General features: G+C 51.5%; 1 protein-coding gene and 1 long non-coding RNA gene across 4 annotated transcripts in view; one reads left to right on the top strand and one right to left on the bottom strand.

Moving 5' to 3' along the window:
• Positions 1-24,995, bottom strand: part of CPLX2 (complexin 2) — an 84,566-nt gene that overhangs the window by 11,312 nt on the left and 48,259 nt on the right. The window contains exon 1 of one of the 3 annotated variants that reach the window (XM_040445597.1): positions 1,745-1,838. The exons of 1 other annotated variant lie outside the window; for it this stretch is intronic. The gene's annotated coding sequence lies outside the window, so the exon portion shown is untranslated. Of the gene's footprint in view, positions 1-1,039; positions 1,253-1,744; positions 1,839-24,995 lie in introns of those variants that run through there. One more of the 3 variants, XM_040445584.1, reaches the window with a different exon arrangement.
• LOC121011336 (uncharacterized) lies at positions 14,855-23,100 on the top strand. Its single transcript, XR_005781573.1, has 2 exons — positions 14,855-18,512; positions 20,673-23,100. It is a non-coding gene; the product is annotated as an uncharacterized LOC121011336 (long non-coding RNA).

The following is a 24,995-nucleotide window of genomic DNA, read 5'->3' as shown; positions in this document are numbered from 1 at the left end:
GGATGCCCCTTACTTCCCCCTCCACTCCCCCCCCCCCATACGCCCCTGGAAAAGAGAAGCACTGGGGGAGGGGAAGGGGCAGTGGAGGATGGGAGGGGATAGGGAATCGGCTCCCTCAGAAAAGCGGAAGTGGCAGGGACTTAGCGTTCCCTCGGCAGAAGAGGACAGGAATCTAGGCGTCCCTCTCCCGCTCCCCTGCGGAGACGAGCCAGCAGCTCTGCCCTGGAGCTCTCGGTTGGCCGCTGAGAGCGCCCCTCCCCCAACAACCCCAAGACCCAGCCAGGTATCAAACTTTGATGGGGGAGGGGGCAGAGTGGGGCCTGCGAAGGCCTTAGAAGGGACGGTAACTAATTACCCCAGGCGGAGAACGTGCTCTGGCCAAACCTTGGCTCCTCCTCCTCTGAGGACAAATAGTCCCTTTGGCCCCTCACCTTCAGTTGACGTTTTAAGCTTTCTTCCCCTCCACCTTCGGCCTCTCCGCCCCCCTCCTGGCGCCCTCTGACTCACTCCAGGAGCCTGAACCCCTTCGGGGGCGGCTCCCTCCTCCGGGGCGAAGAGGGCACTGGAGGGTTCCGGGTGAACCACAGCCTGAAGTAGCTTAGATCGACTCCCCCCCCCCCCCCAATCCCCACCCCCGCGAGCTCGAAGTTGTTCTCTAGGTTCAGACTTGAGTCTCCCGCCGCCCTCGGGGCGGTCCTGGCTCTCCGGGAGCAGGGCTGTTTTGGGCTTCTGCCCGGAGGTCTCCGACTCGGGGCCCACTCCTCCTTCCCAGTTTGCCCAGGTTTAACTCTCTTCCCTCCGCTTGCTCGCTCCACCCTCGCGGGGAGCTGTCCTTTCAGCACCACGGCGAGCGCGCCCAGGAGGGTCCCAGCTGCTGCCGCTCAGCCTCCCTTTCCGGCGCCTGGCCAGTCTTGGGGAGCTGTCCCCTCGAAAGCCGTACTCCCCAGCTTCCCAGGCTGCCCTGCAGCCTCACGGCGAGAGCCGGGACCCTGTTGCCCACAGCCCGGCTCCGCCCTCCCGGCCCGTGGTCAGCACCGACCTGGCGGTCCACGAAACCGTCTGAGCCACTGCAGGGCTCCGGGTGTACTCAGCGAGGCGGTTCCTTCTGCTATTCCAGCTCCCGCCGCCGCCTCGTGCAACTCCACCAGGCGAGCTGGGGCCGCGGCTGCCGCTGCCGCGGGCGGCTGCCTGAGGCGCCCTCCAATCACGCCCCTCAGCCAGGCCCTGACGTGCTACCGCTCCCCTTCCAGATGGGAAATTCAAACCTCTCTCTCTCTCTCTCTCTCTCTCTCTCTCTCTCTCTCTCTCTCCTCTCCACTCTCTCCTCTCTCTCTCCCCCCTCTCTCCTCCCTCTCTCCTCTCTTCCTCCTCCCCCTTCCTCTCCCTTTCCCATTCTTCCTCCTTCTCCCCTCTTTTCTCTCTCTACTCTCCTTCCTCCTCCACCCTTCTCTGTCCCCTCCACCCCCGCCCCCACAAGCCCCCCCCGCACCCCCCCCCCCCCCCCCGCAGCCACTTGTCCTGGCCAAAGCTCTTAGGACCACAAGCTTGTTGCTTCAATGCACTGAGGGCACAGTGATGGGTCAGGGGATGGAGGAAGGGTTCTTTAAAGCAAAACTCAAAGATCACCTGCTTGGGAAAGTCCTCCTGATTCCTTCAGGAAGAATTGGTCCCACTCTTCTCAGGGTTTCTGCCATCCCTAGACACATGCCTGTTTCAGAGGCAATTGTTGCTCTATTTTGCTTACCTCTTGCCTGTGAGCTCCTATAGGACAGGGCCACCATCAGACCATCTTTACGGCCCCTCAGCATCATGTCCTGCCACAGGAGTACTCAAGAAACATTGATGGATCATGTGGTAAGGCTCCAATAGGGGCTAAGGAGTCCTTCCTGTGGACCCAGAGGGAGAAGATTGCTGCAAAATTCGCTGATTGCCAATCCCTTGTAGATCTGGTATCCTGTGCAGAATAAGGAATCTGTCGCAAACTTTATTCTAGAAGCCTATTTCTTTCTCTCGTAGGCCCAGGGCGGAATCGGGACCTCCAAGAGGTAGGGGGACATCTGTCCATATCCCTCAAGACTTTCCTCTCCCACTTACACTCATTTCTCATTTTATTACTCTCTCCTAATGAGTCTTTCCATTCTGCCTGCCATCTTTTGGCTCTAAAATGCTTCCTTTAATCCAGACCGATCTGTAAGAAAATGACTTAGGGGAGGAGGGGCCTTATATCAGGCCTTTGAAAGATTTGCAGGAGTTTGTGCATCAATCAGGGTTATGTCAGAGTGTAGATGACTTCTGCTTCTGTAAGGGGATGGCTTCCTTCCAAGGAGGAAGCAGCAAGAGCTGCAGAGGGACAGGATTGGGAGAGGAAGGAGGTGTGATTTGTGTGATTTTTGTTCCAAAAGGAGGGGACTATTCCTTTACACAAGTTCACAGCAGAGTCCTCAAAGTGAGGGACTTCCACAGGTCAGAGGCCATTGGCGGAACCACCCTTCTTACCTGGAGAGTCATCTTCTGAAGCTCATCTCTATTCTCCCCTTATAGGCTATGGGGCTTGGTATAGGGAAAGCCCTTCATTTATGGCTGAGTTCTGTTTAACACTGTGTTGGGCCATCAGCATGCTCATTTTTAATTTTCTTCCTTTTCCTGAGGCAGACACTAATGGGGGAGGGGGGCAGTGGGGAGGCTGTTTGATTAGAGTGACTTAGACTTGCCACTAATGCCTGAGGGGAGTTCTGGGCAGGGAGATCTGATATTATGCCATTTTAAGACTCACAGTCCTCCTCCTCTCTCTCCTTCTCCCTCCTTTCTTCCTGTTCTTCCAGAGCAGAAGCTCGGTGAATGGGACCTGGCTGGCAGCCCTCTACTTACAGTTGGGGTTTTTCCACAATGGGCATTGTCTTTATTTTTTTTTTATTTTTTTATTTTTTAAAAATTTTTTTTTCAATGTTTATTTATTTTTGGGACAGAGAGAGACAGAGCATGAACGGGGGAGGGGCAGAGAGAGAGGGAGACACAGAATCGGAAACAGGCTCCAGGCTCTGAGCCATCAGCCCAGAGCCCGACGCGGGGCTCGAACTCACGGACCGCGAGATCGTGACCTGGCTGAATCGGACGCTTAACCGACTGCGCCACCCAGGCGCCCCAATGGGCATTGTCTTTAACATGGACATCAACCAGGATGCCCTGGTGGCTGAGTCAGTTAAGCCTCCTACTTCATTCGGCTCAGGTCATGATCTCACAGTTCGTGAGTTTGAGCCCTGCATCGGGCTCTCTGCTGTCAGCACAGAGCCCGTTTTGGATCCTCTCTCCCATCCCTCCCCCACTCTCTCTCTCTTTCTCTCTCTCAAATAAATAAAACGTTAAAAAAATAGAGACATCAACCAAGCTGGGCTAAACATCCAACTTAGCCCTCAGAAAAATACTGAGCTCAGTTCTGGACACCATACTTTAAGATAGTTTAGGGGTGCCTGGGTGGCTCAGTCGGTCCAACTTTGGCTCAGGTCATGATATCACCGTTCGTGGGTTTAAGCCCCATGTTGGGCTCTGTGCTGACAGCTCAGAGCCTGGAGCCTGCTTCAGATTCTGTGTCTCCCCCTCTCTCTCTGCCCCTCCCCCACTACACTCTGTCTCTGTCTCTTTCTCAAAAATAAACATTAAAAATATTTTTTAAAAAAATGGATTCAATAAGCTTGCATATGTTTAGGGAAAAAAAGGGTAGTTTGGTGGCGGGTGTCTGGAAATCATGTCACATGGGTGAAAGTTGAAGGATTTGAGGGTGTTTCATCTGGAGGAGAGAATGCTGATGGGCCAAGTCTTGCTCAGTTTATAACTCTGGCACTTAGCATGGTGCCTGGCAAAGTAGGTGCTAAGGAAATGCTTGTGGTTGAATGAATGACCACTGCAAGCAAAATGGAGTACTATTGTTTTCATCAGCCCTGAAGACAGAATTAGGGCAATGGGGGAAAGGTCAAGGCAGGCAGACAGAAGCTCTAAGAGGAAAAATCTTCTGTCAGTTGGAGCTATCTAGCTATAGCGTGGACTGCCTCATGTTAGGTAGTGAGTTCTCCATTCCCTGGAAAATGACAGTTGGGTGGCAGGTGACAGCTAAAGCCCCCTTTGAACCCAAACTTCTGTGAATCTATAAAATACTGTATGAGCTGACATGAATCATGTCAGCTGCAGAAAATCTTACTGGTGGATAAAAGGACAGCTCAGTCAAGCCTTGTTGGCTTCATCCTGTTGAATGATTAGGGGCAAATCAGGGCACTTTAGCTACTGATACTTTCTGTTGAAGAAAGATGGCGGACAGCTGAATACTTGCTCCCTGTTCACTCTTGCCAGCCTAGACATAGTTCCTAAATACTCCACTGTCAATGTAGAAAAGTCATTAAATATTATAACCATTTTCTAATGATTATAATACTACTAGTCATAGCAACCATCAGGCCCCCATTATATCTCAGGCACTTAGTTTGGTGCTTTGCATAAATTACATTCTCTCCTTTAGTTCACACAAACCTCTGTTTCCAAGATGAGGAAGTCGATCTCCTGGGAGATGCAGTGGGTCTTTGGCATAGCCAGGATTCTAGCCCAGGCCTGCCTGATGCTCAGCTCTGGGGTCCTTTAACCACCCCCCCCCACCCCCCCCCCCCCACTGCTTCTCTTCTGACACATCCCACAGCCTATGGAAATGTAACTTTTGCTCTTCAGATTTTTTTCACATTGACATTTATCGTCCTCCCTGTTCTCCAGTTTCTCACTTAAAAAAAATAAAAACACAAAAAACTGCCTTGAATTCACACCCAGATTAGGGTCTTCGTGTCATGTGGGTTGTCTGCATTTTCTTCATCTCCTGCATCTCTAATCCAGCCCGCTGTGAGTCCCCCTCCCCCAGCCAGCCTCAGGGTCTTGTGGAGCCTGCTCTGTAGACAGCTTCTAAGAGTCACCTGGTAAAATATGGATGTGGCTCTGCAAGGTGTCTCACCCTGGCTTGTGCTGGATCTCCACTTCTATTTGTGAGCCCTGTGGTCTGGGGCAGGGGGCCAGATTCGAACAGATTTTTAAAATTACGTGTACATGCCTTGACTGTTCACTAGGAAGCCAATCAAGAGAGCTAATGTCAGTACTTTGTGTGAGGATCGAGGAACAGTGTGTGAAGAATGACAACTGTTACAGACCATAAATGCAGTGATCAGTGAGAACGGCGTTTGTCCAAAGGTCAGCCCATTTCTTCCCTGCAGTTGTCTCAGCCCAGAGGGCACTCTGGATGCAGTGTGGGATGTGAGGAAGAGATTGCTGGCTGGGCTGACCTCAGCTGGGAGTTGAGCTGGTGGGTGTAGGGAGGCTTCTGAGTGCTGGAGACGTTGACTCCACAACCTGCCATTCTAGCTTGAGCCTGGAGGGGCAGAATTGGTCTTGGTTTGAGGGGGTGGCTGTGTGCCAGAGGCAGAAACAGAACTGTGGGGGTGGCGCACAGGGGAAGGGCTCTAGGCCAACTTGCTCATCTGACGAGTGCCTGCCATCTTGTCACTGATAATGGCGAGGGTGCCACGGTCAGGATGTAAGGCCAGGGGCCCAGTCTGTCTCTTTCAACATGGAGTAGCAATGTGAAGGCAAACCCGTTGTTGTGCAATGGTGCATAAGTGCGTGTGCCCACCAGTGTGGGACCGTGTAGGCAGCAGTGGACAGCATCCATGTGGAGGGACATAGGTGCTAGGAGGCCAGATGTAGGTCTGTTGCCATGTGATCCACAGCGTGTGGTGGTGTAACCTTCCGGATGTGGAGTGTCTCTGGTGTGACTGTATCATGGGGTATAAAGCCAGGAGGGTTGTTTTTACAGCGGGATGTGTAATGGCATTGTGTGAAGGTTTGGGTGTAAGACATCGTTGCCATGTATAGCTGTGCAGGTTGTGCAGTGTACAACCACAGAAGGCACTATTCACATAGACTGTGCCAGATGCGAAGGCGCTGGGGACATGCCACCATTTCTGTGTAATGACGTATGTCTAGGTGTCACTGTCAACGAGAGATGATACAGGTGACAGGATGTTACCGTCAACGTGAAATGGTGCCGTCATTGGTGGGAAGAGTGTAAATGTAAGTGTGTCACAATGGACTGGCACATGTGTCACTGTCGTTGTTGGGGCCGAACGGGTGTGTCTGTGCAGCCAGGAGTGTGTTATCCCACTGCGCAGGCATACAGGCGAAATGCGTCACTGAATATGACTGATCCCTCCTTTTCCATTTTCCCCCACCGGAGAGACCCTTGGTAGCCCAACCTGCTAGCTCTTGCCCCATGCAGGAAGCTGCATAAACCTTTGGATTCTCCATTATCCACTTTTGTTTCTCAGAAAGAGGGTTCCAGGCTCCCCATCTGAACCATGACTCATTGGTGTTGCACATAGTGTGTGTGTGGGAATCCCTGAGGAGCCCCTCTCTATCCCAGAGCCCTGCCCCCAAGTCAGAGCTCCTCCCCAGCCCAGCGTCCTCCTGCCAGCTCTTTGGAGGTCCTCTGCCACCCTTCATCCCATCCCCACCCGGATCCAGGCACTCATTAGCATGTCAAAGCAGTCCTTTTTCAGCCCACGCATTGTACCCTGGGATATCCCCACACAGTTAGCTCCCTCCCATCTTGAGCTTTCCTGAAACCTTACATTTTCATGTCTGCCACACCAGTCTGCGGTTCTCCCACCATCCGGCACAGGGAGGATATTGTGGTGGTAAATCCTTCCTCCCTTGCCTGGTTCTTTTTCCAGCTCTCTACTGGGACTTCTGCCTCCCCTCGTCCAATCTGAGCCCTTCCAACTCTCGAGGATGTGGTTGGACCAATCTTTCCATCAGAAATTCTTCCCAATGACCCTAGATGCTCGAATCACCCCAGAGCCAGACAATGCATCCCACCAAGCCTCATTTGAGTCTTAGTGCTAGACTTGCTCAGTCATAATAGGTGAAGCATCAAAATTTGTTCTGTGTCCTCAGGAGGTTCCCCTTCCAGAATGTCACTCCATCCTTGTGACACTTGGTCCCTTTCGCCCTCCCCCCATGTGAAGCCCTGCTCAGAAAGACAGTTTTTTACACCTTAGAATCCTCTCCTTAGGCACATGGAAACAGAATAACAGAGCTCCAGAACACTAAACTCATAAGCCAAAGGCCTTTTTAGGATAACGTTTAGAATCACAGAATCTAGAATGATAGGCTCTCTAACCACTGTATGGCCCACTCTTGCTCAGAGCCACTGGGGTGGAGGGCTTGCTAAAAAAATGGCAGACTTTTGGGCATCTTCCCGTGTGGACTGAACCAAAATCTCTGAGATGGGATCCCAGGAGTTTGCAACAGTATCAAGCCCCCCCAGGTGGTTTTGATATACCCCCTAGTTGGAAAACCCTTGCCTTGGGCCACTAGAATCTGAGAATCATATGATTCCAGGCCGTAGTCTTATAGAAAAAAATCATAAAATCATGAATCATGAAATCATAGAATATTTTAGGATTCACAGAAGCTTAGATTCAACTAATTACACACATTCACTCACAACTTTAGGATCTTAAATTCCATGAATCTTAACGCCTAGGATTATAGAGTTTGAAGTGACCCTGGAGTGCGATTTTGTTCCTGTTCTAGGAGGAAAGTTTCTTTTTCAGCCTCATCACTCCTTTTGGAATGGAAGGCTTTTTCCCCTGTCCCTTGCAGGGCTGCCTCCACGGTGTCGCCTACATTTGTGAAGATAAATGTTCTTTCCATCTTGGTGCAAAGGCAGCTGGCAGAACCCCTGCATTTATGGAGCAAGTGAGTTGGAAATGACTTCTGCTTTTCATTTAGGACCAGCACACCCTGGCCCACAAAATAGATCTTGCTCTTTGATAAAATGAATCTGAGGGGACGTTATTGCTGTTTCATATTTGAGGAACATGGACAACAGAGGTTACTAAGCTCATGGAGCTTCTGGTCAAGGAAATGAAACAGAAAGAGCGCCGAGGGATAGCCGAATGCTATTTTGGAGATTGATGGGCGCGCGCGTGTGTGTGTGTGTGTGTGTGTGTGTGTGTGTGTGTGTGTTTGGAGGGGAGTGGAGTGAAGGGAAGGGGTTGAAACATACATGAAAAATCAGCAACGAAAGGGTAACTTCTTTCTGGTCATTTAACCCAGTGTTCTCAACTTACAAGTGGGGAAACAGAGGCCCAGAAAAGGGAAGGGACTTTTTTAATGCCACACAGCTGGTTAAAGAAATTCCTAACTCCTGGGTAAGTACTCCTTCTGAGTTACAACTCAGCATACAGCTCCACGCTTCTTAAAACATGTCCAGCGTGCCAAGCATTGTTTTAGGGATGTTACAGATGTCAGCACTTCCAGCTGCACGACAACCCTACGTAGCAGCTATTTTTTTCACTCATTCATTCATCAAAACATGCCAGGCACTCTCCTAGACAGACAAAGATGTATAGGATGTTTCAGAGTTTCTCTTTCCCCTCTTGAGTCCACAACGACAGATGCAAATATTCCACAGAGGGATAGCACATAGACAAATTCACGCGCTCAAGATCCCTTCAGATTGGAGCCTCCGATTCGAAGCACTCAGAAGCAAGCGGGGGAGAGATGGCCGCAAACAGTTGATGATAATACAACATGCTAAGTGCTGTCCTAGTGAAGAGGCAGCTCTGGGGAGCAGAATGAAATACACACAGCTTGCAAGCCAGATGGGACTGGAAGCCCGAAGCGGGGAAAGGACAGGGTGGCTGTCCCCGGGGCGGCCAAGTCATCTTGGGCTCTGGCCGCATAGGCACGTGGGTTCAAGCTCAGCAGCTTTCTGTACCCAGCACCACCCTCGAAACCAGACAGTGTGACTTTTCTCTCAGACTCAGTTTCCTCCTCAGTGAAGTGGGGGGGTGATCCCGACCTCCCAGGGTGATTGTGAGGCTCAGATAAAGGCACCGTTTAGGAAACAGCAGCACAGTAGTCTCAGCAAACATTAATTCTCTTTCCCTCCAACACCTGAGTAAGGTAGGCATTTCCTCTGGCGTTTTGGGCAATGCGACCATTAGACGAAACCTTTTAGTGATCGTGGTCAGAAAACTCTGCCTCTTGATTTCCTCGAGTTTGTTTAAGTTGCAATGAGAACGAAAAGAATTGGAAGTTTAGAGGAAAATAGGAGAGATATTTCTTCTACCTGTTCGCCCCTTCTTTGGGCTTCCTCCCTTCCTCTGTGGCACACAAGGGATTGGGATGTTGTGTTCCCAAATGGGAACCGCTTGAAGGAAGCCCAGAGGGGGCTTGGACTTCAGGCCCAAGAGCGGGAGGAATTTTCCACCCACAAATCTAAAAATGGCTGCTCTGTGCCACTCAACCTCCAGTTGTTTCTTCCTGGCAGGAAAACAAAATAAAACCAAACCACCTTTTATTTGGCAAACAAGATGTTGGGGAGGTCTTGGGAAGATGAAGCTGGGGGAAGAGAAGGGCTGAAGAGGAAGAAGTTCTCATTCACTGAGCCTCTCGCTGTAGGAGGTGATTCACAGTCTTCATTTGATTTAATCTCCACACCATGCCTCCATTACTTTAAATGTCATTACCTCTACTTCATATTCATATAGGGATATTCAGACTCAGAGAGGTTAAGCACCGTGTTCAGGGTGACACAGCCAAGAAGTAGTAGCATCAGCATTTGAGCTTAGTGTAGCTCTGCAGCTGGCCATATTTCCGAAGGGAGATTAAATGGATTTCTGGAAGCTGAGCCTGGGCCTGCAGTTTTGGGGCAACTGGTCCCAGAGTTTGGATGACCCTGCTAGGACGCCTATATGGGGATCTTGCCATAGGCTGGTCCTTAATGAGCCTGAGTGTTCCAGGTCTGAAGGCGATCAAAAGGGATGGGGGCTGTAGCTCAGGACCCCTGAATTATGCCCTAAGGATTTATATAAGAAATCTCCTTCTGTGGTAGCCCTCCGCTCACTTCTGCTCAGTTTGCTGCAGCCTAGCTCTTTTTTTTTTTTTTTTAATTTTTTTTTTCAACGTTTATTTATTTTTGGGACAGAGAGAGACAGAGCATGAACGGGGGAGGGGCAGAGAGAGAGGGAGACACAGAATCGGAAACAGGCTCCAGGCTCTGAGCCATCAGCCCAGAGCCTGACGCAGGGCTCGAACTCACGGACCGCGAGATCGTGACCTGGCTGAAGTCGGACGCTCAACCGACTGCGCCACCCAGGCGCCCCAGCCTAGCTCTTAAGATCAGCTATCTAACCATTGCTCCTGCCTCTGCTCCTGCCTTGAGATTGACTTTCTAATTGGCTTCCAGAACTGTAGGAGAATCATAGCTTTCCAAAACATGGGTCGGACTGTGGCATTCCCCTCCTTAAAACACATGGTGGTCACAGCTTATTTTGCCACTTAGCACCCACTCCTCCCTTATGTGGCATCAGCTTTGGAAGAGCCAACGTGTGTATTTCATTTGAACCTGTGGGTGGATCACATGACCCGGGCTGAGCCAATCAGCACATATGGTTCCCCTGGTCCCCCAGATCAGTTCAGCAATAAGCACAGGACCAAAATCAGATCAGTCAGGGCTAGAGAGACTCAATTTTGGGACCTGGCTTGAGCTAAGGGAAATGGACTCTCCTCTGAGCTCCACTGTGATGTGAACTGAGGTTCTCAGGAACCACCACATGGAGCCTTAGAATGGGGATCAACTTAGAGCCAGCAGAGTCAAGAAAAGGAGAGCAGGGAAATCTTAGCCTGGTGACATTGTTTATACCTTGGATCAAGCTGTGCCTGCAGCTCTCCTGGGTCTTGTCATTTTTGTGAGCCAATAACTAACCCTTCCCTTTTGTTCTTGTTAAAGCTATTTTGAGTGGTGTTTTTCTTTATGTGCAACCAAAAGGGTCTTAACTGATACACAAATCCTTTGATGTGTTCACGTTGCCTTCAGGAGAGAGTTCAAGTCCTTTAAATTGGATTTTAAGGCTCTTGGTGATCAGACCCTGACCTCTCTCTCCAGACACCTTCTATGTTGATCCCTGGACGTGCCATCACCTGGTGTTTCTGAGCCTTTGCCCATGCTGTTTGCCCCCTGAGGAATGGCCTTGTCTGCTCTGTTCTCTTGGTAAGCCTCTGCTTTGACCATAAAGCCTCAGCTAAAGCATAAAGAAATCCCTCCTGGGAAACAGGACTGAAGCAGAAGTTTCCTCTTTGCTCCCACGTGGACCTTTACCCTGTAGCACCAATGAAACTAAACTTGACACTTAAGGTTGGATTCCTTGTCTGAGTTTCTCCCTAGATTTTGAACTCTTTGAGGATGGAGACTCATTGAGGATGAGGGAGTCATCCATTCAGCAAATATGGACTGAACATCTACTACATGTCAGAGGCTCCTCTAGGTGCTGGGGATAAACAGTGAACAAATGTACCAATTTCCCTCTTGTCTGGCAGGGGAAGCAGACGCCGATCGAGTAAACACAGGGGGTCTGGGTCATTTCAGAAAGCAGTAGGGCTGTGACATAATAAGACAAGGGGATGCCTGCTTCATGGTTTCTGGGCTTGGAGCCTAAAGGAGGGCCAGGCTCCAAGCAGGGCCTCAGGAAGTGACCATTTAATGAATGAATAAGGAACATCCCCTCAGCCTTTCTTTATGACTCTACCAGTAACTCGGGACTCTACCAGAACCTCTTTGATAGTCATTTATTTCCCATTTCCAGCCTACACCCCCTCTTGGGGTGTAGTTATATAAATGACATTTTTTTATGTGTACAACACACCTTTCCTGATGGGAGTTGAACAAAGGCCACATTCTCTTTGACTTCATGGTGCGGCTCCATCCCTGTCTTGGTCTGGCATCAGGAAGCCGTGTGCTCCTCTCCCTGACTTTGATCAAGGCTCCCACTAGCCTTCATCTTTCCAGTCCTCACTCATCTGTCTCCTCCACAGGCCTATTGCCAGCCCTTTGATCAGCTCTGTGACTCTTCTGGGCTTTATCTGGCACCATTAAGACGATGAGACTTCATCCTGTTTTGTGTCACTCCCATGCTCAAAAGCTTTCGATGACTCACTATTGCCTACAGCATCAAGTCCAGACCCACAAGGGCTTCCCTTGATCTGACTTCCGCCTCCTTTGCAGCCTGTTTACCATGACTGCTCTCCTACAGAGCACTCATTTGCTGTGGAGCACTCAACACCTCCGGTGTTCATTTATTCCTCTATTAATTTACATGTCCTTGGATGTCTTCTCCCACAGGATCATAAGCTGTTTGAGGGCAAGGATCATATCTTGCTCATCCCTGAGTCTCCAGCACCAAACCCAAGGCCTTCTCCACTGTGAATGCTCAACAAATCTTTCCAGAGGTGAAAATCTGTGCACGACATTGCCCCACCTGCTTAGGATTGAAGTGGCTTGTCCTGCCGCATCAGTCTTGAGGTCCTCATCTCAGGGCCAGACTTAGTCCCCTTATTGGGGTATAGACCACAATAATAATTCTGGCATTCTTGTTTAAATCTTATACTTGTTCTCGCCCCCCCCCCCCTTTTTTTCATTCTTAGTCCACACACCTAATCCCATGATTTCCTTCCATGCTTTGGCCTCATCACTGTGGCATTTTGTCATTGGGATATTTTTGGTGTTATTAGCTGTGTTGATATACATTTTTGTCCTGTTTGGTATCTCTTTGGAGTCCCTGTCCTCCCGTACTCTTAGGCTTTATGGTCTGAGTGGAGTTAACTCCATGCCCCACTTCCATGGGTGAGCAATAGACCTATAGCAGCCAATTAGAACATTATTAGTTGTGGCCACAGTGATTGGCTCAGGGAAGGCAAGTGACACAAGCTAAGCCAATGAGAGCCAGCTCTGGGATTTTAGCTAGAACCAATGGGAAAGATGCTTTCTACTTCTATAGGATTTGCAGAGCTGGCAGAATGTGGGCCTGAGCAGCTGGGCTGTTTTGCCGTCACCCAGGGAGAGCCTGCCAGAGGGTGATGCCAACACAGAGAAGAGCAGAGCCAAGGGGAGGCTAGGAGACAAATTTCTGATGACAGTGTCTGAGTGCCCAGTTCCTGATGTGCCTTTAAGCATCATCTTCTCCTGTACTTTTCCATTTTGTGATCAATAAATGTTGCCTTTCTACTTAAGTTTTTTTGAATGAGGTTTCTGTCTCTGCCACCTAGGAGAAACCTGCTGGAAACTGTAACTTTGAAGCTGTGTGTCCCTTCCTTCACAAAACTTCTAATCAAGCAGGACCTGACTCTGGAAGGACCCTTCGTTTAATAGTCTCAATGTTCCAAGAAGGAACTCATCATCCTGGTCCCAGTTCTTGATCTCTAAGCCGCCTCCTCACCTGTATAGCATGATTCCACGGTCGTGTTGATTTGAGGGAGAGAAGGGGCTCACACTGTGGGTCCATACTCAAAGCTTTGCCAAAGCTCAAATTTCATATCCATGGATCCCAATTCATATATCCACATCCCCTCAAAAATGCACATATTTTTGCCAACAGCTCTGCAATTTCACCCTTGAGTGGCATCAGCATTCTTGGGCGGGTGCCATCCATTCCTGGCAATTTGTCTGCATCTTGTTTGTCAACTGGAGTTGGAACATTTGCCCGCCAGAGCAGTGCCTTTGGCGCCCCTACTTCCAAAAGACAATTTGGGAGCAGGAATTGCCCTGAGGTCCTCCTCAGTCACAGCTGAGGCTGAGGCTCTCAGATGTTCTAGATATCTTTTTTTTCATCTCTGAGCTCTCTCCCAGAGCTGCGATCATCAAGCATCTCAACGGTCCTTTATCTGACCTGCTTTCCATTTGATGGACTTGAAAAATCTCTGATTCTTGGCCCTACAGTCCATCTCAAGGTGACTTTGGGGTGTCTTTGGATTGCATCATTTCAAAGCCTCACTGCCCCAGATAGGCTTCCTGATTCTAAGTCATCAGTTTTTAAAGATTTTCCAAAAGATTCCTTTTTCTTTGTAACAGCCTCTCCTTAGCTTCTTGCTTTGTTTTGTTTTCTTTCTCACTGTTACCGTCAGACTCTGCTGGCCTGTGGTTGGAGGAGGGAGGAGGTCCTATGCTATCTTGGGACGCTACCATCTCAGCATGTAGGTTCTAGGGTCACTGTGGTGGGAAGAGAGAGTTGGAGTGTCACATAGCTCCCCACAGCCCCGGCTGGGAGATGATCTTACAGGTTAGCTTCTGTTTGCTTCTCTGGCTCTGCTCCCCCCACCATATCTGTGCCCAGGAGGCTGGTCTATATGGACCAATCAACAGGTTCCCTTTGTCCTCTGGCTTCTGGTTGGGTTCTATCAATGGGAGGCCCCAGCAGGGTTTGGAGGCAGGAGGACAACAAGATCAGAGTGTCCCTTGGCTGAAGGCCACTGCTCCTGGCAGTGGTCCTTCCTACACATGTCCCCTCTGCAGGCTTGGCAACCACTCCCTCCTCGTCCTTTAGGCTTAGAGGTGGTAATGGCTCTGCACTAATGCTGGCCCTGGAGAACTGTGCTAGCCTTTGTGAAATCTGCCAGTTCTGCCTGCCCCTTAATGAAGCTCTCCTCAAATGGTCCACATGGAACGTTCCGTGTTTCCTGCCAGGATTCTCACTGATCTTGACACTTGTGTTCACCATTCATTGGCCAGATCTAGTGCCTTGGGCCAGCTGATTGCAAGGGGCTAGGAAGCATGGAGCCGCTTGTGCTCAGGGAGAGGGTTACGACAGGTGTGGATGTGCTCTGGCCTCCACCACAGGCCAACAGCTCCCAGTCCTTGGCATGGAACACTCTGGGATCCCAGTAAGTTCCTTCCAAATAAGTCCCCACACCTCTTATGGCATACTGCTCTTTGAAGCTCCTCTCCCAGGGCACAGCAGAATGCAAGGAGCTTTAGGTTCCTGTCCTGACTTTGCTGGGTCCTCACTGTGTGACTTCAGGCAAGCCAATCTCCCTCTCTGAGCTAAGTTTCCTCACTTGCAAAAAAAAAAAGGGTATTGCCACTTATGTTCCAGGTGCACTGTGGGGCTTAGATAGGGCATGCACAGGCCCTGGCACACCAGAGGCTTGCAGGAAATGGCAGCTAGAATTAACCATCACATCCATGCCTTGGAAAGATCAGCATCTACGCACTCTTTTAACACTGTTCCCTGAACACCTGCTCTGGGCTAGGCATGTCTTGGTGCGGAATACAGAGTGAACAAGACAGAGGAGGTTTCTGCCTTGTGCAGTGTTTCTGGCAGGAGGGGACTGGCAATTGACAAATAAATAGAAAGATAATTCAGGGAGTGGTGAGTGCTCTGGAGAAATAAAACAGGGTGACGTGAGAGAGAAAGATGGGGTAGGGTGCCTGGGAAAGCCTCCTGGAGATGACATTAGACCTTGACCTGAAAGAGTGGAAGAGGCCTGTGTGAAGGTCTGGGGCAGAAGGTTTGGCCCAAAAGGCACTCCCCCAAGCTGGGCGAGAACTTGGTCCATTCCTGGGACAGAGTGAAGCCCAGGATGGGGTGGTGGTGGCGTGGGAGGTGAAGGGCAGAGCGGTAGTGGTAGTACCGGAAGTCAGAGAGGTGGGCTGTCCAGGTCCTGCGGGTCCTTGTCAGCCAGGGGGAGGGGCCCCGATGTTATAGAAGTGGAATAAGGGCCATCCATCAGGAGGTTTTAAGGAGCAGGTGCAACACACAGTGAGTCTCTGGGTGAATTCTCCCCATCTCCAGTCCCCAGTTCTCCGACCTCATTTGCCCAGACAGTCTTTTTAACAAATTGCCATTTCTGGAGAATTGCGAGCTTCTGTTGAGGATCCGAGCAGGTTCCGCCCTCAATTCAAGGGAAACCGCGGCCCACAGTCCCAGGGTTCAGGCCCGGATCCACCTGCGGGATCCACCCCCTTGCACCCTGAGAACCTGTAGCGCTCCCGGTGCCCTGCGGGGGCCCTGCGCATGCGCTCTCTGCTTTCTTGGGCTCCCTCTCCCGGGGAGGCTGTTGTTGTCATCTCGGTTCTGTAGATGAGGAAACTGAGGACCCAGCATCTCCCACTCCCTGCTCACCTCAGGACGTGTCTCCCTCCTCCCGCAACAGCCCACACGGCACCCTGTAAATAACTGCATGTTCCCAACACCTCTCCTCCTTCTCCTTGGAAACCTGCTTTCTCTTTGGACTTGGGCTGCCGGGCTGTGCGATTCCCGGCTTGGCTCAGTGCGGAGCGTGGCGGCAACTCGCATCTGCAGGCCTGGGCGGGCAGGCGCCTTCGTTCACTAGCTGGGTGACCTTCGGTAGGTCACTTCACCTCTCTGAGCCTCAGTTTCCTCACTGGGAGTGCGGGGGATCGTAGCTAAGGTCTGTGATGAGATTAGATGAGGACTTGTACACAGGTGTCCGGCTGAGTGTGGAACACGCTCCCGTGCTTAATGAAACTGGTTCCTCTTTTCTTCCCTTCTCTCGTTCTCCTTTCCCTCTTTTCCTTACCTAATCAGTTCTGCGTCCTAGATGTTTTGGAGGGAGGTCGGGGTCCACACACGCGGATGCCGGTAGGACCAGACACGTGACAGAGAGGGGACACTGCTGGGCTCCTTGTTAACGAAGGGCATGGGAAGAAGCCAGCTTCCCAAGCAGACCTGCACAGAGCCGGTAACCTGGGGGAGGCCCGTCACAGGGAGGATGTGGGCCTGGGCTGTCTAGGGGCCTCTGATGCTTTCTAAGGGGTCCCTCCAACTCAGGGCCGGATGCAGGCTCCCCTAGATTGCAGGAGCCACTTACTTAGATTTCCTGCCAAACCAAAGTTTCATATTTATGTTTCATTTCACCTAGAGGAAGGGAGAAGTCTAATGCGGTCTTTCACTGGCTTTTGGTAGATCTTCTGGAAGAAGTGGGAAGGGGCTTTACTAATGGGGAGGGGCGAATCAACATGACCCCTGATGTCCAGAGCCTGTGGAATGACGGTACGAGCAGGAGCTAACTTTGCTGAGCTACTTTGTGCTATCCGCCCTGTATGCACTACCTTGCTTAAGTTGCACAACAACCTTATGAAGTGAGTAAATTAGTATTATGCCCATTTCACAGAGGAGGAAAGAGGCAGAGAGAGGCCATGAATCTTGTCAAGGCCAGACAGCTAGAAGGTGCCATGGAAGATTTGCATCCAGGCTGTGTGGCCCTTGCCTCACTGTTCTTCTGGGATCAGGATGTCTGAATGGGAGATGGGACTCACTCTGCAGCCGAGTGGAGGGTGAGGAGACACTAAGTGATTATTGAGCACTCTCTGTGGGTCACTGCCTGCTGCCGTGTGGTCACCCTGTGGTCTCTGTGTAGTTGCTATGGTGGACGAAGTTTGTCTTAGTCTGCCCTGTAGCCTTTCTTCTGTACAGCTCCTTAATATTCCTTTGGAGATTCACCCTCCCCTTATTCTCTGGCCATGTGGTTTGGATAGAGTCCTCCAATTCTCCTTGTTTAAGCTCTACAGACTGGTGCATAACCCAGGCCTAGGATTAAGCTTTGGACATGTGACTTGAGATGGTCCAGTAAGACTCAGTCATGGAAATTATTCTGGAAATGTTAGGAAAATTCTTCTTCTGTTCGAGTTACTGAACTAAGAAAGTGTGAGCCTAGAGCTGGAAGGTCACAGTGTGGAAGGAGCCTGCATAAGGGAGAAGCCAAGCCAGAGAGAAACAGAACTGATAGACAGAGAGAGACTGAGCCCTGAGGATATTGTATGACTCCTGGATCAAGCTCTTCCTGAAATCCAGAATCCGCCATTGAATTTTTTAATTACATGAAGTAATAGAACCCTTTTTTTGCCCTTGAAGCATTTTGCTTGCTTTTTCTATCACCTGCATCTATAATAGGATTGGCTGGCATCGTGCTAACTACTCCATGTATGTTATTACATTTAATCCAACGAGGTAGTTGATATGGTGCCCACTATGCAGATGAGGGAACTGAGGTTCAGAGAGACTTCTGCTGGTTAAGGTGTCACAGCCAGTTCATGGCACAGCTGGGATTAGACCCCAGGCATTTTGACTCTAGACTGCACCTTGATCACCCTGCTGTATGGCAGGAAGGCTGGATCCCCCCGCCCCCCAAATACCTCTTGAAATGTCCCCTCTCCAAGTCACATCCAACCGCTCTCCCTGCTTCTACTCTCATCCCCTTTAATCCCTGCTTCCTTGGAAGTCTTCTCTGGCTACACCTTCAGACTAAACTCTGTTTCCTGGTAGACATTTTTATGGCCCAAGGTACTTTTCTTCTTAGCTCGACTGAACTTCAATAATGATTTGTTCCAGGTTTATTTCTTCCACTGGGTGGGAGTCCCACAGGGGCAAAGATGACGTCTATTTGCCCATTGTTGCAGCACTGAAGCCTGGCACAGTGCCTGGCCTGTGGTGGGCACCTGGTAAATGTTTGCCGAACAAATGGATTGTGCAGTTTTTCACTCCCACTGGGGCCCTGGATCATTGTACACCTGTTTGACTGCAGTGTTATATCATTCTGACACTGCAAAATTCGCTTGTGCTCTGCTGTATTGTAGGGCACCTGTGATCCCGGACGCGCCTTATCCTGGCTCTCCCTGCAAGACAGTGAGTTCTTTGAAGACTGGGGCAGCGTCTCCGACCATCATCCACTGAGAGTAGTAATAATACTAACAATGATACAAGGAATAATACTAATGAGGAGCACTTACTATCTGCCAGGCACAGCCCTGAGGCTTTACACGCATCGCCTTATTGAATCCTTACCTCAACTGCATGCGAATGTACTGTTATGACCCCATTATACTTAAGGGCAAACTGAGGCTCAGGAGGTTATGTGGCTCTTTTGCTTCTGCCGTTTGAGTTAGGGGTCTGCCTGGTGCAATCAAAAGAGAGCTTGTTTTTACCGGTGACTTTAATGGGAGCCTGCCAGGCCGGGCTGGAAGGCAGTGAGGATAGCATAAAGGCTGAAGGAGAGCTAAAAGGTTGACTCAGCAGCTGAAGGCCTGGCTGTGCCCTGCTGGAAGGAGGAGAGTCTTTGTTGCAAAGGTCAAAGGGGGGCGGATAAGCATCCAGGAGAGAGGGGAACCCTCAGGGCGAGGGAGCCGAGGCTGAGGGAGAGTTCAGGGGTGTTGGAGAAAGGGCCCTGGCTGGGGAGTCTGGGCTCCTACTCTGGCCTCAGCACCTCCTGGCTGTGTGGCCAGGCTCTGGCCTTAGCACCCCACGGCAAGGCATTGGCACCTCTCTGAGCCCACTTTGCAGTGCTGACGCCAGCCTTGACTTAACACCTGGAAATTGCCTAGCCAGTGCCTGGCAAAGAGTCACGGGCCCTGTGTATGTGGCATAGGCTACATGCCTAGGCGGCTGCGGCCCGTCATCTGCCTGAACTTGGGTCATCCTCGCAACAACCCCTGGGAGAGGGCCCCTTGAGGATCCCATTCTGCAGCGGAGACGGGGCAGAACAGGGCAGCCGTTTGCTCAGGGTCGCTCAGCACGTACAAGACAGCTGGATCTGAGTTCTGGCTGTGTGGTTCCGGATCTTCCGCCTTACCATTCTGGCCTTCTCAGGGTTGGAACCTGGTTATCAGTGAGAGACAGTTGCTCGCTTTGTACTCTCGCCTCCTTTGGCCAGTGTCTGTACTCCTGGTTTTACCTTTGAGGGACCGCTCCCCTTTCTCCCCCGAGCAGGTCTCGGGGGGCAGTAGACAGACATTTGTCTGCAAACCTGTGGTGGTCCGTGCTGGCACCGGGGCATGGCCCGTTTGGCAGGAGATGGGGGAAGAGGTGCCAGCGCCAGGTTTCTCAGGGGTCCCCTCAGCAGACCGTGGTGATGTCGTGCGGGGGGCTGGCGAGGGGCCCAGAGGTAAGGCACGGGCGCCTCGCTCACCGAAGTCACACCTCCGCAGCCTTGCCAGTCTCCACACCACCTCTGCTATTTACTTAACATTGCCCTCTAATTTCACGCGCTTGCAAAAATAAAACCCTTCACTGCGTTGACTTAAAAAGGAAACCTCGGCTGGCTACTTCACACCAGAAAACCAGTGTCACTTGCTGTAACAGAGGGTAACCAGGCGCATAAACACAACGGAAAGGAAATGCGTGCCGACGTCCAGCTCCCCGCTCTGGGGGCCTGACACCCGCCCTGGGTGTCAGGCCAGCACCCTTGTCATTGAAAGGGAGGGGGCTGATATCAGAGAGGTGTTAAGGATCCCCCGGCACCAGCCCGAGACTTCCTCCTGGATGCAACCGAAGTGTTGTAAAAGAACCGAAAAAGAGGACCACGTGTTTCTGTGTTTGACTTGCTGTCGAAAGCGGTACCTGCCAAGCCACCTGGAGCCAGTGGCTGAGGGACCAAGGCTTCCGTGCTCTGGAAAACGCACCCCTTTCCCTGGGGTCGGCCTCACTTCCCCTCCCACCTGAGCTCTCCTTGGCCTCAGCTCCACCGACGCCAAGGAAGCAAGGCCTTTGTCTCTCTGAGGCTCAGTCTCCCCGTCTAGAAAACACGGATAATGACTTCCTCTTGCCAGGGCTCTTTGGAAGATTAGAATGAGACACTATGTGTCAAAGTGACTCCTCACGCTGGCTGGTACCCGGTACCTGGGCAGCGAGCCTTCCTGCCCTTTGATCCCAACTTGCTCAAATTTAGAAATTCTGTTCGCAGCCACAGCTCTCTGCCTCCATACCCTTTCCTCTCTTGCAGGCTCTTTCTTTTCACCTAGAGAGTGTGACAGCTTTGGACTCAGATCTTCTCTCTTTCATCCCCTCCAGGGTCAGATCACCTCTCTGAGCCTCAGTCTGCTCATCTTCAAAACGGGAACAGTCACAGCCACCTCAGCAAGTCACTGTATGGGCAAGGAAATACTTTGTCATTGGTGACATTTTGCGCACACGTAAGGACTTATTTTTATGATTTGTGATCCTCTGGCGAGGGAGGGTTATCGGGAGTGTTGCCTGGGCGTGACCGCCTGTACCCTCAGGGGAAATTATCTGAGCTTGAGTCCACAAGAAAGACTTCTGGAGTTCACGACAGGCGGCAAGCGGATGTCTCTGTCGTGGAGGGGAACGCTGTGGGCTCCAGCTGAGGCAGCTTCTGTTTTTAGCTGGAATCATTGCTGCTCAGCCCCCCATGTGGAAAAAAGGAATGTGGTGCAGAAATAGCCCGTCCCAGGGGCTGCCCAAGAGAAGGGCTTATTTTGACTCAGGATGCTGCAGAAGCTGTGGCAGCCTTGTCAAAATACATCTGCCTCTTCTGGAGCAGCCCACGGCTCCTCAGACTCTCGCCAGGACCAAAGCACGGCTGCCAGACGTGCACATCTGGAACCGGGCCCCTGGGAGCGGAGGACAGCCCTGGCTTTGATTCCAACAATAACCGCCTTCCGAGCACTAGAGGGCGGAAAATAGATATCCTATGTCAGTGGCACGAAGGAGCCCAGTTTGGTCTCCAGGCTCATCCGTCCCTGTGGTCCTCCGAATTGGCACGGGGCCTGGCAGAGTCTGGCAAGTGGAAGGGGGAGTGTCCACAGCCCTTCCTCTGTGGAATTTGCAGTGGGCGTTCTCATACCCATTTCCCAGGTGGGAAAACCGAGGCCCAGTCCACAGAGTGGCTTCTGGGGATGAGCTCTCACCCCAGCCACGTGTTTTCTCTTCTCCAAGCCCTGCTCTGCACCTTTGAGCTGCTGTGGCCTCTGCCTAGGATGCCCTTCCTCCTCCTAGAATTGTTCCCAAACCAGGAGACCTGTCTCTTCCTCTGGGCACAGTCAGTCCCTGGCTCACTGGGACTCTGTGCAGGCTTCATGGTGGCCCTCATTTGCCTGCCCAGTAACTTGGCACAGCTGCTTGTCAGAGAGGGGGCGGAAGCACCTTTTGGCACAGGGCCAGGCAGGCGCCTGCCCGGCGTGGGCCTGAAACGTGTTTACCGAAAGAGTGAATGGCGATGGAGTGTTTCACCGAGGGGCATCCCAACTCAAAACACCCGGGTTGATTCAGCACTCAGTCAGGAAGACAGGATATAGGACCTCTTTCAGGCTCCCTAACTTGAGGGCAGCTTCAGGGAGACGAGAAAACCGGTTCATGGCTCTCGAGCGGCACAGCCGCCTGCTCGCAGCTCCTTTCATACAAAACGTCCTGAATCAGACTCATTCATCACCCACCAGAGCTATCACAGGTGGGGTTTCTGCAACCTCCCTGGCTCCTCAGGTTCAAAGCCCTGGTCAGTGTGGATGTCCAGCTCCAAGTCCAGATGACTGGCCCCAAGCCATCTCCTGTCTCCCTGCCCCCTGCCCGTGGGTTCCTTGGGCCTTACCGGCTCCTCCCTGCACCACCGAGCCTCCCAGTCGTGTCTCCCCACCTCCACCGAGCTCTCGCGGTCCCGTCTCCATTCACATGCCTCGCATGGGGCTGACTCATAGATCCTTTGCGAGCCCAGCTCTGACCACGCAGTTCTGACCCTGCTCAAAACAGTCGGCAGCTCACCCCTTTCTCTGCTGACATTTTCCAAAGTGGATTGTGCAGGTATTAACGGGGGCTCTGTGCATAGGAGGCCCTCGCTCAGGTGAGTGGGGACTGCTGGGCTAAATGAAGTCAAGCAGATTTTTCCCTTCAGGAGGTTTTGGGGCCTTTAATGTGCTCTGGTGGATGATGATTCTCAGAGAGGTGACACAGAGTGTAGCATTTCTAGAGCTTATCTGATCATGGAAGCTTTCAACGGGGAGCATCAAGGGAAGGGGTGTTCCGAAAAACGCGCTTCGGGAAATGCCGGCTTGTTGGCTGGAGCCTAAACTCCTGACCTTGGCACTCGAGGTCCTTTACGGCACGGCCGAGCCCACCTTTGCCACCGCCGCTCTGCCCATTCCAGTCGCATCCAGAAAGTTCCAGCCAAAAAGAACCTCCGGACGCTCCCTGTGCCTGAGGCTGCTTTCCCGCCTCTGTCTGCCGCCCACTCATCCTCCCGCCAGACTCACTCTTTCCCTCCATCCCAAGCCGCTCTTCCTTCCAGGCCCAGCCCAAATGTAACCCTTCCTCCAGCCTTCCCAAGTGATGGCAGGATGGGAGACCTCTCGCCTTCCTCTTGCCCCGTGGGCCCCAGTCTGGCCAGCGTTAGGTCACTGAATGTGACATTATTATACAGAAATCTTTGGACCCACTCTAATTTGCTAAAAAAAATAAAATCACTTGCAAACCTGAGTGATTTTAATCAGCATCAGTGCGGGTCTTTCCTTCATGGTGCGCCTTACCACTGACATAGCTTGATGCAGCGGCTGTGGTCCTGCTGCATGGACTGAGCGTTCCCCAAGGAGCCCCCGAGTCCGTGGCAAATGGGCAGCACCCAAAGCTAAAATGGATGAACATGCTTGGTCCCGTGTCAGCTGCCCCCCCGAAGGGACAATTCCATTAATATTGCAGGAGGGGACTAATGTTTACTGAGTGGCTGCTTGGAACAGAGCACCGTACTCGATGCTTTACACACGTCATGTCCTCTGATGGGCAGAACCCTGCCGGGGGAGGAGCTCCCGGGAGGAGCTGGATGGAGTCTGGGAGGGCTTGGGGGACCTGCTGGGACCCACCCAGCTGGGAAGTGGTAACACCAAGGCAGGAACTCAGCTGAGAGCAGCGCCAAAGCTGCTTCTCCTATTGGACCCCAGTCAGGACTCAGGTCAGAGGACTTCTCCTCCACGAGCCCACCTCGCCTCTATGCGGGGCCTCCCATGCCGGGCCATTGTCCCCATCCAGCGTGGCACTCCCGTGCTTGCTTGGGCAGAGCCTCTGCTTGTGAGTTATCCTCCCTGTCAGCATGGGAGCCCCTCAAGGTCAAGTCTTATTTGTGTTTGCACCTCCGATATCTAGCATGGAGTTTGGCTGCATGCATGAGGTTATGCGTTTGAAGTGAGGCATAGATGTTTTTTGGCCTAAGGAAGATTCTAGGTCTTCGTGGGAATAGCCCTAGGAAGATACGGACTGAGGTCCAGTGCTTTGAAACCTACCATCATGCATTCCTATGGAATCGATAAGTCCTATCGTCTTCTCGTTCAAAGGTGACTCCTGTTAGATGACTAAGCATCATTTTGAGCCACAAACACCCAACAGGAGGTGGTTGGTGACAACAGACAGGTCAGCACTATGCAAACAAGCAAACTGTTGAAATGTGGATGTCATTTTAGCTACACAGCAATACTAGTTGGCATTAAAACACACACCAACACAGTCTCCCTGCAGCATGCAGAGGAATCCTGAAAAAATGCAAAGTAGATCATGTCACACCTCTGTTCAAAACCCTCTAGTAGTTTAGAATAAAACCACCACACTTAGAATGAAGTCCAAAGCCATTTCCTTGGTCTCCAAGGCTCCACATGAGCTAAGCCCCCTCTTCCCTCTACCCTCCTTGCCCACCATTCTCCCCTTCCTTGCTCCACTTGAGCCACAGGCACTCTGTCTTTCTCAAGCTGCCAACCTTGTTCCTGCCTCAGGACCTTTGCACTTGCTATTGCCTCCACCTAGAACACTGTCTCCCCCCACCCCCGCCCCATTCTTACTTAGCTGACTCCTTGGTATTCACTTTCGGGCTTGAATGTCCCCCCTCAAAGAGACTGTCCCTCCTTTACTCTCTAAATTCTGTTTAAACGAGGATGTCAGTTCCTATCTCATTACTCTCTTTAATGGCCTTTATAACACTTGCCACTGTCTGAAATTATTTTGTTTGTTTAAATATGTTTATGTGTATATTGCTTGTCTCCCCCATTAGCATAAAGTCTGCAGGAGGAGAGAAACCTCATCTGCCCTGTTCACTGCTGTGTCCTGCTGCCTATAACACCCACGGTGGCACAGGAGACTTGCTCTCTGAGTAGGAAGACAACGAAGTGCTTTAGAATACAGGCTCGGGCTGATGGCTGGGGTTCAGATCCCAGCCCTCCCACTTATTGGTGGATGACATCCCCACTTTACAGATGAGCAAACTGAGGCACCAGGAGGTTAAGTGACCTGCCCGAGGTCACCCAAGGGCACACAAAGCACTCACAAACCCCACCTCCTCAATGCAGTGGACAAGGATCTCTGCTGCTCCCTCCAAGCTGCTTCCCACCCTCTCCCTTAGGCGTG

Source organism: Herpailurus yagouaroundi, unplaced genomic scaffold (genome assembly GCF_014898765.1).
Source record: "Herpailurus yagouaroundi ecotype Mexico unplaced genomic scaffold, PumYag 29, whole genome shotgun sequence".
NCBI classification, from domain to species: Eukaryota; Metazoa; Chordata; class Mammalia; order Carnivora; family Felidae; genus Herpailurus; species Herpailurus yagouaroundi.
Note: the sequence above shows the minus strand (reverse complement) of the source record. Positions and strands in the feature narration are given on the sequence as shown.